The 14,305-nt window shown below is 40.7% G+C and overlaps 1 long non-coding RNA gene across 3 annotated transcripts in view; it reads left to right on the forward strand.

The window, feature by feature from the left end:
- The window catches only part of LOC310898934, a 34,934-nt gene that overhangs the window by 8,234 nt on the left and 12,395 nt on the right, over positions 1 to 14,305 (forward strand). Inside the window, exon 1 of one of the 3 annotated variants that reach the window (XR_014583859.1) lies at positions 6,866 to 6,978. The exons of the other annotated variants lie outside the window; for them this stretch is intronic. This is a non-coding gene — a long non-coding RNA (uncharacterized lncRNA). Of the gene's footprint in view, positions 1 to 6,865; positions 6,979 to 14,305 lie in introns of those variants that run through there. 3 annotated transcript variants of the gene reach the window in all.

The raw sequence follows: 14,305 nt of genomic DNA on the forward strand, positions 1-14,305 counted from the left end.
GTTCATTCAGACTGCAAGGGGCCCCATGCTTTAACTTGAAATACCTAAGTCAGTGTTTGTGTCACTTGGAGGGGAGCGTGCAGGGGATGCATGAATAATCACTTCAGATTCCATAACAGCCTCCTGAACTTGGAGAAGGAGGCTTTGAATATCCCTGCATCTGGTGAGATTAGTAGCATCAGCTTAAGTAGGAAAGAGTACATTTCATGGACTCTTGAATACGAATGGCCTCCTCTTTCTTTGAAGATAAAAACATACCTAATGATTCTTATCTCAACCTTTATATTATTGTTGATTTATGTAGTGAGTGGGTGGATGCAAGATTTTAGTATTCTTCAATATAAGGCTGGTTTTGAATTGAAGATATTAATGTTATTCCTATCTCTACTTAAATAGTCTCTTGGATACTTTTTGTTGTCCTCTAATTATTTAAAGGTGAGGTGTCATGATGCTGACCCAGTAAAACTCTATTTAAGCATCTCCAGCTGTGGAATGCTTATTTGAAGTGAAATGTAATAAAACTAGCCCAGCAGTATATAAACTAACTTGATTTTACTTTCCAACCTTTTTCCTTTCCCTACTGTAAGTAGATCTTTTTACTCACCATGGATATTTTTCATATTCCAGTTATACATGTAGTCTTAGAGATATTTGTAGCGTATGAAAAAGTGCAGAAGTAGATAGCTCTAGCTTTGTGCTATAGTTTCTAACAATACCCAGCTATTCCCCTGTATGCTGACATATCATAGCCAGTGCAGATATCAAGTGGAAATTTGTTTGGAACTGTGAATGGTTTCTTTCTTTTTCCCCCCCCTTCATTTTTGCTCAGAAGTATCTGTGAATGTCCTAACAGCTTTTAGGCACAAACCCTTAAAGGACTTAGTTTGCTTTGCTGACCAGTTACTTGCCTAGTTCATGCTGGTATTGAGATTTTGGTAATAGGTTAAAAGTGAGCATGATGTTAAAAATCTCTGTAGGAAAAGATGGTCATCCAACAGGTTAGAGGATAAAGGCAGATATTATCTGCTATTCCAGTGATCAGCTAGAAGTCTGGAGGAATGACATTTTCTATGCTGAGTCACTAGTTGACTTTCTAAGCTGATGCACCACAGACAGCCTTCACTCTTTGGCCTTGGGAGGGAAGGTCCGAGTGCAGGCTAGCCAGCCATTCTGCAACAGACTTTGGCATCTGCACATTCACCCGGGGCCTGTCCCCTGGGAAGACTTTGCAAGTTTTCGCTTGCTCCAATGTTACAGCTGGGGGAAGAAGAATCCCAATTTTCCCCTGGCACGTTATGCCATACTGTGGTGAATTCTAGAGATGACTGCAGGTCTCAGCAGTGTAGGTACAGGGAGGAAAGGTAAACTCTTCTCCATGGAAAAGGACGGCTTCTCCTCTGTTTGGTGCAAAGAATCCCTGGCTGTGCAGTGCCAGGGGTTGGTGCACTACTTGCAGCCTCTAAATAGGCAGGTCTGACATCTGCTAGCTCTGTGTGACCTTTGAGGATCTAGCTGCTTACACTGTGCTGCACCAAGGTTTGGACTACCTCATACCTCTGGTTGCCTTATGTTCTCCAGTAAATGTTGAGAAGAAATGTTCTTGAGCCTAGTTTGGAACCCTGGAGTATTAATAAAAATATGTAGAATATAGAGGAAAAATGGGCAACTTCCATCTCTTTGTAGTTACACTACCGTAATGCTGGAGTAACAAGGTGGTAAATCAAGATACCTAGAAACGTTCACTGATATCGAGCATCCGTGTTTTTATAGACTGGTCTGTACTGTTAGACATTGCTTGTTTTAATATTGGAATACTGTGGTTGTATTTTTTAAAATCTGGAATATTCCTTTAGGAAGGAAACTACTTGGCTTATTTGAGGCCCAGTGAAGAGAAAGTACTTTGAAGTTTACTTCAACGGTTCTTTGAACTTGATTCTAAATATCTTCTATAACATTGATCCAAAGCCCATCAAAGTCAACTTGAAAGGTGATTGCAAAAGTTAGAGGGCTCTGAATTAGTTTCTGAGAACTGAAGGAAATGCTCCTTTTTTGATGGGAATGCTTTCATATGTATTCACAGTTTTAACAAGACTACTGGTATGTAATAGCAGCATCTATGTTTAAATACTTTTAGGATGGGCTTCAGTGATATAAGCAAGATGAAATAATTTAAAAGCCAGTGAAACAAAGAGGATAAAAGTTCTTGTACTGTGCACAAAGTCAATGGGTAGAAGCAAGACAGGCCCAGCTATTGAATACTGTTTGAATGGAGTTTGGCAGTGCTTTAAAGTACTACCAGCTTTGTGTAGCTTCCTAATGCGCTGTCTGCAGTTTTCTGAATTCATCTAATGACGTGTCTTCATACTTCTGATAAATATTACTTCACACCAAGCTGTGAAATTGAGCAGTAGGCTGAGCACATGTACAGGAAAACAATTCTTCACTTTCTCCTTAGAAAACTTACAATTGAATAGATTTATCATTTCATTTGATGAGAATTTCTTGCATTCAAAAAAAAAAAAAAAGAGGGAAGCAGCATACAACCATAGAGTTTTATGCACACCTTGTGTACTGCCACAGTTCCTTACCATAGAAGAAATGCCTAGACTGGTTAAATGCGTGGGGGGAAATAAAGATGTTTCTGAACTTTGCACGCCTGTGTGTATATGTACTGTATGCATACGAGAAGTCCTCCTGTTTAGTCGTTGATAAACCAACAGTACACGGTTTATTGAGTTGTTCACTGAAACACAAACACAGTTTGTCTCCCTGTGCACTTCATTAGTAATGAGCACATCTTTACAAATAAAGATACCAGAGCACAAGCAAAAAAACTGAAGAATGAAAAGCCCGATCCTATTTTATTGTAGTTAGGAGTGGGAAAGCAATTAATCTCAATGCAGAATGGGACAAAGCTGCTGCTATTTGTCTGAAGAAGCTGGAAAAACCATAGAGTAAATAAAACTTTAAGCAACATGTCCATTTAATGAAATAACAGGGTATATTTTCAAAATACTAAAAAGGGCGGTAGCGATCCCCACAACTTCTGTTGTTGTGTTTTAAAGCCCTTTTCCTGCCTGCACATCCCACGAAGCGTACATCGGAGGCGGGGAGGAGCTGTCGCCGAGGGGCAGGCTACAGCAGCCCTCCGCGCCCCCACCCCTCCTTGTCCCCCTTCCCTCAGCTCGCCGGGGCCGGCCCAGCCCCACCGGGGGCGGCGGTGCCACCTCCCCGGCCCTTGAGGAGCCGCGGCGGGGCCGGCGCAGAGCGCGGGGATGTCGCTGCCGCCCCACCCCGCTGCCCCCTGCCCGCCTACGGGCGGCTGCTGGAGGCCCGGGGCCGGCCCCTGCCCGCCGGCTGCCCTGCCCGAGCCGGGCTTCTGGCGCTGTTCGTGCTGCAGGTGGGCCGGTTCGCGCTCACTCCGGACTTGCTGGCTGCTGAGCGCTTGGAAACCCGGCCGAAAAGTCTGCGGTTCATCTCTCAAGCTACAGCGTTGTGAAAATTTGCGGTTCATTCAAGAATGTTTCGTACGTTTTTCAGTTGACAGAAAGCACGCAGATCTGCAGTGCCAGAACAAGAGCAACTGGTAACCCCAGGGAAGCAAGTATTTTGGTAGATCAGAATGAGGTCTAGAACAGCTTAATGCTGAGTGGAGCGTAAAGAACACTTAGAGATACCCTGAATGTGTTTGTATTAAATTGGTGTTTATTTAACAGTAATAAAAGTAGAAGACTTCTGTATGTATTCATATATTATATGAATAAACTATTCCTGTATTCTGCGGTAAAACGTTACGGTGATTCGTTCAGTGTATTTCTCTCATATTATCTCTCATATGTATTTCTTCTTCCTGAAGGAAGGTGATAATGCTGCCAATGACACCTTCTATTTCTCCTTTGAAGACAGTGGTAAGACTAAGATGCTTTACTATGCGTGTCTTAAAACTACACCATCTGGAAGATATTATTTCTTTAAGTAATACGTAAGATATTTTTCTATAAGTAATATGTAAAAGCGTCATGAACACATCAAATCAGGATATTTTGTTCGTTTTAGCATATAATGCCACAATTAATGCAAACTGCTGTGACAAACTATGAGCTCCTAATGAGATAAAATGTTCATCGCTGTAACTTTAGATCACATGCCAGGTCACCAGTTCCTGAAAGTTGTCATGGTACTGTTTGTTCAGTGGCCTTTATGGAGGCCAGTGACAGTCAGTTCTTCATGGTCAGCGGTGTGTATTACAAAACTTCAACCATGCAGTGTGGAGCATTGATGGTTTTGGAATCGAGGCCAACTACTGAATCAAACTAGAAAATTAATACTGACTTTTTGAAAATAAGGAAAGTTCAGTTCCTCTAGATCATGGGTGAGAGCCTGGTGAAATGGTAAGATAGGCTGGTTAAGTCCATTTTGCTCATTTATACAGAAGCGCATCTGTGTCTCGCATATGTTGTTGGTATTCCAAAAGCTTTAGTGGACCAATGATTATTTATATCAACTGATAAGTCTACATTGCATTTTTTGCACGTTCCTTTGATGTCTCTTATTTAAATATCTGTTTTGTTCTGCGTGTGTGTTGGCTATTTTTTTCATGTAGGCTGCAATATTTTTCCCCAATCATCTACATGAAGGCTTCTTAGTGAACTTGATTCAGAATTTTACACTAGCTCTTCTTAATTATGGAGGGACAGGAAGGTTCATAAAATAAGTTCTCAATTCACTTGAATAACATATGTAAGGATCTGCCTTCTCAGTAAGCTCTGTAAACTTTCTGACTACTTTGATGTAATCCTGAGAGCACAGAAGGTATCGGAATAACATTTGACAGAAAGCTGAATTTGTGAGCATTTCCTAACAGGCCTCAAAACAAGTTTGAAACACCGTTAAAATATTTTGTCCAAAGTTGGTAGACTCAGTAAAAAGAAATCCATATTGGTCAGGTGTGCATAGTCACTGAAAAGCAATAGGTTATTTGAGCTTGCTAAGGCTTCCTGTTCTAGTTACTGCAAACCAGAAAATATGTATCTTGGTCTCTTGAAAACCAGTTACTATATTCTGTCTGTAATCAGTCTGTTTCTGTTCTTGTAGCAGTATAAATTGTTGTAAGTTAGAGACTTAACTGGTTTTAAGTTAAAACCAACCGGACTCTGAAGATCACTGTTTCATCTGCAAGCTTATCATCTTTCTCCAGAGGTAAGATGAAAGATTGCAAAAGATGAACTATCTTCAAGACATCAAACTTTAACAGGGTTGTAGGAATTTTGGCTTAGGGGTCATACAGAAGCTCAGCATAGTTCAGAGAGGATACATACTGTTCTTGGCCTCTCCCATTAGTATGTGTGGTCCTGTACTGTACCATGGTTGTACACCTTCCCTCCATCAGTGGCTTTCTTGAATATGTACAGTAGGTTTCCTCTTCTAATGGTATCTCAAATATGAAGAGAGGAAGATGCTCTTGGTCATGACAGAGGTACTTCAGAATTACTAGATTTGCCTTAATCAGCCTAGATCTTAATCAGGAGATTTTTGCTAGCTATCATATTAAACTATTTTGTCCTATACTACTAATAATGTAAACTAACAATACTCCACCGTTTGTTATAAACCAATCCCACCACAGGTAAGCATGTGGCTGACAAATAAGCATTCGATTATGGGTTACTAATTATCTTGCATTCTGTTTAGCTGAGACATTTTGATTAGCTGAACCCGTTTGTTTTATGACTTGAATATGAGTGCCTTGGATATGGCTTCCGCTATTTTCTTTATAGTGTTTGTAGGGCAACATACATTGTTTTCAGACAGTGCACTGAAGGCATCAGATAGCAAAACAAGGAAATGTGACTTGTTTATTTTCAATTGTCCAACAAGTAATTGAGCATTTGGAACCAGTCATTTGTTATTGTCACTTCGTTTGTATATGAAAGGTTATATAGCTTTTAAGGGACTTTAAAAAGCTTTTCAATATTAGGTCAACCTTGGCTCTGGTTCACTGAGATCCTGTCAAGGATAAGTTTTTGATGTTTACAGATGAAGATGGAATAGTAGGCAGTGGGAAACGCACGATATTCATAGTGTGAAGTTCCTTTCTAGTTAAGGTTTGGGTAAGCAAGTCACTTCATTCAGCTGTGGTTGTACCAGGCTTCAGGAAATCGGTAAACCTCTGTTTCATAATCAAAGAATGTACCAACCCATATTCCATGGCTGGCACTTTGCATCCTTGGCAACTTTACAGCTGGAAAGATCTTTCTGTTTAGGAGTCGGTAGAGTAATACTGTGACAAAGCTATGACAGACTGAAAATGGCTCTGGCTTTGTGCTTCCTTGGGTTATGCTGAAAGAAAAGGTTGGACATTGGCCAGCTAAGGGGGGGTGGATAAAACAAGCTAAATTTCATAGACCAATTATTTTCTAGCTCTTTTTGTAGTAGTGTGTAACTGATGCAGTTAAAATCAAATAGGGCTATTCATTTAAGAAAATGGAAGATGCATTCCCTGTCTGTTTTTGCTTACATTTAATTTAGCATACAGGCGAAGGTGCTGGGAACTTGCCGCTTGTGTTTCTTACATTATATTTTTGCTAGTTGACAGATATATGAGTCTTTCACCAGCCATGGCATGACTAAATGGAGTAATAATGATGAGAAACAATGAGGGAAAATAAAAAAAAGAATTATATGACCAAACAGATGGTAATTCTTATCCCTTGTGCTCTCAGGGACACAAGGGTGTCAGTTGCTAGATGTTTTCATTAACAGCACTTTGTATCTGTGCTAAATGGAGTGATTCTTTCAGCTAGATCACTTGATCATCTATCTGCTCCAGATATCAAAAAAGAGAGTAAGAAAAGATGTGGCAAGAAATGCGTGCAGCTATGCTTACAATGAAAGTATGTACTGACTGAAGAGTTTTTGTATACTGATGTGACTGGCACAACTACAGGAGGAGTGCGTGGCTTCAGGAAAGTGTGCTGAGTGAGTAACATCTGGAAGTTCACTTAAAACTTGCTTGGTGTGGGAAAGAAGGTTGAAAAGTCAATGCTGTCATTACTGTTTTAGCACAGGGAAATGCTTTTAAAAGAAATTCTATCTGGATTAGGCTTTTGATGGCTTTGGTGCTTAGAAGTACATTAGACATATTTCCCTGGGGGTGTTTACCTCCCAAAGGAGTGCCTAAAAAAGGCACAAGTGTAATAGCTGTTGTACAACTCAGGAAAAAATATCTAAAGGCATATCAGGAGAAGAGAGCTTATACTGCTTTAGTACAATTTACAACTGGTTCAGCAAAACACATGAAAAAGTCTGATGTTTTCCACGTTTTTATGTTCTATCTGTGTGAGGAATGTGAGGAAAATCTTCTTAAAACTATTTAATATTGCATCAGTTCAACGGAAAATGAGCAATGAAAACAGTGTGTGTACTGTTGTTGTTAAATGTAGAAAATGAATGTGAGGAGAAAATGTCTATTTTTCTTTCCTGTCACTTCCCTTGCACAAGCACACTCAAGTTGTTTCAGACAGAAGTGTTAACCTTTAATGTGAGAGTATACCTTCTGAATATTTTGTCCAACCTGAGGGTAGGAAAGATTCCTTTAGATTCTTGATCTGGATAACTATTTGTTATGCTATTTAAGAGAATTGTTGGGAAACCTCTGTTGGTGATACGTGTGAGAAATAGTGCCTGGCAGTACGTTTTCAGAAAAGATGATCCCTATCATTGTAGGAAACTGTTCTAATTCCCACCATTAAACTGAAGGTTTGGACAGAAATACCAGAATTTTAATCTACTGGCAACTCTGAACTATGAGTGTCCAGTGTTGAAGCTACAGATCTACAGTTCATTTCACAGTCGGTATAAATTGAGTCTGAAGTAGGTAGGTTTCAGCTGTTCTTAATGTTTTACTCTTGAGCTGAGTATACAGATAGCATAATGTTAAGGTTGTTGTTGTGGTTTAACCCGGCTGGCAGCTAAACACCACACAGCCGTTCGCTCACCCTCCCCCCTCCCTCTCTGGGATGGGGGGAGAGAAACGGGAAAGTGAAGCCTGTGAGTTGAGATAAAGACGGTTTATTAAGACAGGAAAATAATAATAACAATAATAATAATAATAGTGATAATGGTAATAGTATTAACAATAATAATGTGTAAGAAAACAAGTGATGCACAATGCAATTGCTCACCACCCGCTGACCGATGCCCAGCCTATTCCCGAGCAGCCGGCCCCCCCACCCCGGCCAGCCACCCCTATATATTGTTTAGCATGACGTCAGATGGTATGGAATACCCCTTTGGCCAGTTTGGGTCAGCTGTCCTGGGTCTGTCCCCTCCCAGCTCCTGCTGCACCCCCAGCCTGCTCGCTGGCAGGACAGAGCAAGAAGCCGAAAAGTCCTTGGCCTGGTGTAAACACTGCTCTGCAACAATTAAAACATCAGCATGTTATCAGCGCTCTTCTCATCCTAATCCAAAACATAGCACCCTACCAGCTACTATGAGCTACTTAACTCTGTCCTAACTGGAACCAGGACAGTTGTTCAAAGATTTATAATAGAGCAATGACAAGCCGTAAACCCAGAGTGGTTACGTTTGACTTTACAATATCTGATTTTGGAAGCATGTGTTGTTTTTCGTTGATTTTCCTGCAAAGATCTTCTTAGTTAACTGTTTAGTCCGATGCATCTCCACCTGTTTCGTATCCAGTAATGTTTTGTATGAGTAACTCTTTTATTTACCTATGGCGTTCACCTTGTTTATTTTTTAGTTTTCAGTACACTTAACCTTTTGACACTCCTGCCATTGCTGCCCTCCAGACCTTTTTTTTCAATTACTGTTGACAAAAGAGTAATGAGAGGCTGCTGATACTGACAGCTACAAGGTTTTGCTAATGTGAGCTTTGTGGGACTAGTTCAGGCTTCTTTCAGATGTTCTGTGGAATGTGGTTTTAAAACTTAGAATTCCCTTTGGGTAAAGGAATCCTACTGAAATGCTCTAAGGTGTATTTGCAAACCATGAAATATCAAGGAAAATATTGTATTATGTACACCTAGCTACCCATAAGTAGCTCTGGAGAAAGAAAAATTTAGAACGTGATTTAAAGTGTGAATTTGTTCTGCGTGTTTTGTTTGATGCAGTTCCAGGTGTGAAAATCTGACCAAGCTACAGTTAACGTGGGCCTTGCTATTTATTCATTTTAGTTGGCCAGGGATTTCACTCAGGGGCCTTCTCACCCATAATTGATTGATGCTACTGCAAATAAATTGTATGGGGGAGGTGGGGATGGGTGAGAGCCCTGAGGAAAACTTTGCAGGAAGTATGTCATTTTTCCACCTTTTTACTTAGCTGTTGTGTTTCAAAGACTTTATACTATGCATATTAATAATTGTTCCAGGGCTGACCCAGGCTTCCCTGAGGCTGATACAAGGAGCCTCAGCTTTTTATCTTTAAGCTTGTAAAACTTTTTTCTAGACAAGGAGCGTGACTCCTTCATTTTGAAAAACCTCTCAGAGTTTTGATTGAAGCTGGCACCTAAGACAGTACAAGAGTACAGACTTGTGTAATTCTGTAAATTGCAGAGTTCTCACAGATTCTAATGGAGTATCACAGTAAGTCATATGCTTACCTAAAAAAATCTATAAACGTTACCATATCCAATCACTTTAGAATAGGTATTCTTGTGCAAGTAAAAAATAACCCCAAAGCAGAATTACATGGTGGTGGTGGTTCCTTTTCTAATACCATCTGAAATATCGCAATTTGGGCAGCTTTTTAGCGATCCTTGGTTTGAATTTTATCACCTAAACTGGCAGAATTTAGTTACTCCTTAAACTTCGTATCTCATGAGGTTTGTGTGTTAATGACTATATTTATCTATCTACTTCTATGTGTAAGACCTCCTATAATTTTATTAATAATTTTACAAATCAGCATTGTATTACTGCATGCAAATCAGTGCACCTTCCTTTTGCTAAAAAATGCCCCCTTTTAGCAGAGATTTTGCATTTATCTCCTCATATCCACAAATCTGAAAATAGCTTGCAGACATTGCAAGTATTGTTTTACCACTTTTTTGGATACAAAAGCAGATTATTTAAGAGAAAAAAAGTTGTTGGATACCATTTCTGCAGACGCAAGGCTTTTATTTTTACTACTGTATAATAGAGGACTCTTACCAGCTTCCTTTGCAGTTCAGTGTTAAATGTGTAACAAGGAAATGGGTACATCAGGAAATCGATCAGGTAAATACATGAGAATATATTTAGAAAAGTTAGGTGATTTCAAATAAGCTGCTTTGAAGTGTGTAGGAATAGGATGTTTTTAAACATGTAGAAGGTAACTTGGAGACTACGTGCTAAAGGAAGGCAAGGGGCACTGGCTGCACATGGGGAGTTGAGAGGTGCTGTACAGTTTGTGCAGCATCTCTTGTGGTACAATTTCAAGTGAAGTTTAAGGAAACCTCGTTCAGGTTAATGTTAAAGTAGAAGCTGCAACTCTCAAATATATCATATGGAAGCTCAAAGGATCCTGTAAGGATAGAAAAAGTCAGAAGAATATTTTAATTAGCAGTAATTATGAAAAGGAAATGAAAAATTGGTGTAGAAGAAGCTTAGTTCCTCAACAGCGAAGTCAGTGGTACTGATACCTGCGGTGATGGCAGCCAGCTCTTTTTTCTGTGATCCTGAAGGGATGACAGCCAGCTGGGGTCAGCTGTGGCCTGACAAGCGAGGGGGACAGAAGGAGTAGAGTGGGTAAGATTATACAATAAGGCCAAAAATTTTCAAGCAATTTGGCAACCAATTGTTCAGGCAGACCAGCCATTAGAAAAGTGCAAAGTCTGGCTGGAGGTCTGCACTGGGTAGTGGTTCACTGTCAAAATGCAATAACATTGGGAATGAGGACCTGATGTGGATCAGAGCTGTTTGATACTTTCATACAGGACTTTGGTTATTTCTAAAAATATGTACCATAAGTAGCTAGTGTTCAGTTCTTTCTGGTGGCGCTTGAGAAAATGGTGGTTTATGTTGCTTTAGAAATAGTTGATTCTCATATACTGCGAGGCGATCAGTCTGCTTCTGTCAAAAGAACAGAAATCTCTAGTGAACAGTTCTGTCATTCCAAAATCGATAATTTCAAAATTTCTTTGTATTTAAAAAAAAAAAAAAATGCTCTCTAGATTTTGAATCTCTGGAGTGGAAAGAATGATTCTTTGATTTAAAAGTGCTAACTTTATTTATTTTTTTTTCCTGTATCATTACTCAGTGCCACAGCAAGCCCAGAACAAGAGACAGGAATGTAGAATGTTAAGGGTTTAACAGCTAACAGCTTGAAGAAGCTGAGCTCTACTAGCTAACCAGTTCTGTTCTGGCAACATCAACAGCAAGGGCTACCAAAGACACAATATTTAGAGAACATCATCACCATTGAACAGATACCTATTCAAAAGCATAACCCTGATATTTGGCACTTGTTGTTTTCTATTTCTTACTGATTGCTCTGTTTCTCATTAGCTTATGTATTGCTGTTTTCCGAATTGCTGCTTTCATGTTTTCACTGAGGCATGCTAGATATTTGCAGAGTTGTCATCTCCTTCATTGTGACTTTTTGGTACTTTAGAGCTGGAAGGTCATGTTTGTAAAGGCCTCATTATTTTCTGCTATGTGCAACTCCTGTCCTAGCAGAGTGAGATTCTTCTCTAGTCAGTGTCCTTGGGGTTCAAATCTGTACCTTTTATGTGTGTGCAGCAAAGAGGATGAGTATCTGAAGTGTGAGCATACACCCAGAGTACTAGTACTTAACATTGTAAGCTGCATGTATGTGAAACAAGTATTGTGAAGGTGCTGCTATCTGTTTTGCCTTTATATTAGAACCTTTTTTTGTCTTGGATCTTCTAAGGCACAGAAAAAGTAGCAAAGGTGCCAGTATTGAGAGCTACTCACTCACCTGCCGTGGATATAAGAAAATTGTATGTTTTGTTTGGGTTTTGAGAACTTTCTCAGCAAAAGAAAAAAAGAAGTAACTGCATGTGAGGCCTAGGTTTTAGATCAGATTGAAGAACTGTTGTTGAAATGCAAAGAATTTTAAGAAATGCAATATACATGCTACAGAAGTAATTCTAGCATTGCTTCAGTGTGAATGAAATTAAAACCAGGGGACTCTGGATCCTGAAAATTCACTCAAGTAGAACTTATTCATTCTCAATGTCACAAGACCTCCTTTAGAAGATATCTGGAAGGGGGCTTTAACCATTATTGTGTCTCTTTAGAACTTACTTTTCAGTCCTAAGGGTTTGCTAGGTTCAAACAGTAATATTGACCTTTAGGGAAAAAGCACTTGATTTTTTTCTTTCATTTCATTCCTTTCTTGAAAGTCCTATGTGCTTTATCTGTGAATCCACACGTGTCTAGTTATATCTGAGGTCAGATTCATTTTGGAGTGTGATCTTTGATATTCCACTGAAAGCTTTCAAAACCTTAATGGTGAAAGCTGATCTGTAATGTATTACTATTACTGGGGTTTATCATGATTTGAGCATATTGAAGCAGTTTAAAAGGAGAGAAAGGGATTTTTGCAGGCTGAGCATAGACTTTTTAACAATGGTTTCTTATCAGTGCAGTGATTATTGTAGTATTGCATATTGGGATTCAAATTAAAAAAAAATCCCCCAGAGTGTTTGCATTGAACGTAGTGAATGGTGCTAAATCTTGAATTTGTTAAGTAGCTGGGATCTGCTGCACAGATCTGTTCTCATAGTGCCTGGGATGATTGCCGGGGCAAGCAGAGCAGCTATGTTTTTGCCTTCATCAGTCTTCATCTCAGACCACCCTGTTATGCATACTCAAAGACACACACTGAGAACTGCTTTACAGTTTACCAAAGGTCTCGGGAGCCTGGGGAAAGTCCCCACTGACTGGAAGCTAGCCAACATTATACTGATCTACAAGAAGGGCACAAAAGAAGAACCAGGAAAATACACACCTGTTGGTTTTACCTCAATACCTGGAAAAGCTACGGTGATTATCCTGGGTGCTATTGAAAAGAATTTGAAGAGCAAAGCTATTGTCAGGCATAGTTTACCTGGGTTCATGGAGGAAAAGTCCTACTGTAGTAGTTTGATCTCCTTATTGTAGAACAATAAGGTCACCTGCTTGGTGGAGGAAGGGAAAGCAGTGGATGTAGTCTTTCTGGATTATAGTAAGGCTTTTGATACCGTCTCTCACCCTATCCTGGACGAATTGTCCAGCTGTGAGATGAACAGGAGCATGCTACGCTGGGTGATGAACCAGCTTGATGGTGGTTCTCCAAGGGCCGTTGAGATGGGGCTGCATCTGGCTGGCAGCCAGGCACTAGTGCTGTTCCCCTGGGCTCTCTTCTAGGGCCAGTCCTGTTCAACATTTTTATCAATGATTGGGATGCAGGAGCAGAATACATCCCTAGCAAGTTTGGTGACAGTACTAAACTGGGAGGCACTGTTGACTCTCTCAAGGGACATATGGGCTTGCAGAGGGATCTAGATAGACTGGAGCACTGGGCAATCATCAATAGCATGACATTCAGCACAGTGAAATGCCAGTTCTGCACCTGGGATGGAGTAATGCCAGACAGAGATACAGATACTGGGAGCCAAGTGGCTGGAGAGTAACTCAGCAGAAAGGGATGTGGTGGTGCTGGTCAACAGCAGGCTCAATATGAGTCAGTGATGTGCCCTGGCAGCCAAGAAGGCAAACTGCATTTTGGGGTGCATTAAACACAGCATGGCCAGCCGGTCATAGAGGTGATTGCCCTGCTATATTTAGTATTGGTGCAGCCTTGTCGTGAGTATTCTGTGTAGTTCTGGGCTTCACGGTATAAGAAGGATGTTAAGGTACTTGAAAGCATCCAGAGGAAGGCAGCTAAGGAGGTGGAAGGGCTGGAAGGCACGTCCTGTGAGGAGAGGCTGAGGACACGTGGGTTGCCCAGTCTGGCGCAAAGGAGGCCGAGAGGCAGCCTCCCTGCCCTCTGCAGCTCCTGAGGGGATGCGCAGAGCGAGGTGCCGGTCTCTGCCCCTTGGTCTCCCATGACAGGACACATGGGAATGGTACAGAGCTGCCCCAGGGGAGGTACATACTGGACATAAGGGAACATTTCTTTACTGTGAGTGTGGTCAAACACTGGATCAGGCTTCCTAGGGAGGTGGTTGGTGCCCCTGAGTAGATGAGGCCTGTCAGTGTTCAAGAGGCGTTTGGACAATGCCCTCAATGACACGCTTTAACTTTTGTTTGGCCCTGAAGTGATCAGACATTTGGAATAGGTGGTCTTTATAGGTCCCTTC

The sequence above is a fragment of the Anser anser genome (genome assembly GCF_964211835.1).
Source record: "Anser anser genome assembly, chromosome: 4".
In the NCBI taxonomy this organism is placed as follows: Eukaryota; Metazoa; Chordata; class Aves; order Anseriformes; family Anatidae; genus Anser; species Anser anser.